Source organism: Pteropus vampyrus, unplaced genomic scaffold (assembly GCF_000151845.1).
Source record: "Pteropus vampyrus isolate Shadow unplaced genomic scaffold, Pvam_2.0 Scaffold2, whole genome shotgun sequence".
Taxonomy (NCBI): domain Eukaryota; kingdom Metazoa; phylum Chordata; class Mammalia; order Chiroptera; family Pteropodidae; genus Pteropus; species Pteropus vampyrus.
Window position 1 is genome coordinate 21713305 of NW_011888783.1, and position 1680 is coordinate 21714984.

Below are 1680 nucleotides of genomic sequence, written 5' to 3' on the forward strand. Positions count from 1 at the left end.
TTTCGTTAATATGGGCTGGAGAGACAAAATTTGTAGTTCACAGACACCAAAGAGATAGGTCACTGGTAAACACCAGAAGCTTTCTGTTTGAACCCTAACAATGAAGAGTAAAGATAAACTAGACATAAACCTGAAGATCTGTCCTTATAGATATTAAAACCCCACTGCAAATCAGAAGAATCCCTGATTGAATTAACAGTCTACTCCAACTGTTTGCCAAAAGCAAAATAGTTTTCTTTGTAGAAAGATAAAATCTTGGAATCTAGATAATTATGTCATTGTCATGTCTTAAGCTTTATGGAATTTTCTGAGATGTAATGTTACTGGGATTAATTTAAAGAAAGACTTCAAAAGCTATCTTAATGCTTATTCTAGGACTATTCATGTAGTATTATGGAAAGGAGAAGCAAATAAACACAGGTAGTTCTTACAGAACAAATGAATAAAGTCAACTATTGTTTGGACAAGTATAGGTGTAGTGGCAAGGGAAGGCCACAAAAAACATAGGGGCACCCACTCTTCCATTTTGAGGCATTTTTATCATCATAGCTTTCATACTCAGTTGCATAAAGAGTCCCAAGGAAAGTACAGCTATTCCAAAAAGAAAGATTTTTTTTTTTTGATGTCTGATCTTATTTATTTGTTACTCTTACAAAATTTCATTTTTGACTGGACTCAGACTTAGAGGTAGAAGCTCTCGGAGAGGAAAGTCTACGTCTCTTGGCAATCTGTTCCCGGCATTTCTCTTTGGCCTCCTTCATTCTCTTGGCCAAAAGTTTAGCATATTCTACAGCCTCTTTCTTATTTTTCTTAGTACTCTGTATCTTCAGGGCAACACGCTGACTTTTGTGTTGCAGGACACGTGGAACAACAAGACACTGAATCTTGGGTGCTGTAGTCCTAGGTTTCTTACTTTCTTTGTTTAGAGGCTTTCTCACAACATATTGGCGGGCATCATGTTCTTTACAGAGACTGAAAAGTTTGCAGATTCTACTAACTCTTTTGGGCCCCGAGCGACGAGGCACACTAGTACCAGTGAGACCAGAAATATCCTTCTTCTCTTTTTTCACGATGACCACGTTGAGAACACTCAGATTGGCATCCACAATGCAACCCCGAACAGATTTGCACTCTTTCTCCAGTCCTCCTTGGTCTATAACAGGAATGCCCCTTATTCAGTAGCAGGCAGACACCCTGGGTCAAGACACCCTGCTTCATAGGGAAACCTTGTTTGTTGTTCCCATCACTGATTTGAACCACATAACCCTTCTATTCTTCACCCAGAGCATCAGCAGCAACTCCCGTGGCCATACGCTTCTCATAAAAGGTATGAAGTTTTCGTTCATTGTCTACTTCAATGAGCTTCTGGCAGCCAGTGGCTGGGAAAGAGATGTTCAGCTTCATCCTGAAGCAGTTGGCCGCCTCCGAGGCACCACAAAAAAGAGCCCAGAAAGATTTTTAACAATTGACCTTTTCATTGTCAAAGTTTCTTAATATGAAAGATTTTCTTCCTACGTTTATACTGAGTTAAGCCAGATGAAATAATATGAGGCAACTGCCACAACCCCAAGACCTGAAGTAACAAAAGGGAAAGAGATGAAGTTACAGGATATCAAAGGAAGGTCTCACAGAGGTGATCCCAAGAGCTCTAATGAGCCAGAGCCTCTGAGCTGCTACTGG

General features: G+C 40.2%; 1 pseudogene; it reads right to left on the bottom strand.

Annotated features, from left to right (window-relative positions):
• LOC105290809 overlaps nt 1-1445 on the bottom strand; it is a 21540-nt pseudogene extending 20095 nt beyond the window's left edge.
• Between the last annotated feature and the right edge of the window lie 235 nt (nt 1446-1680).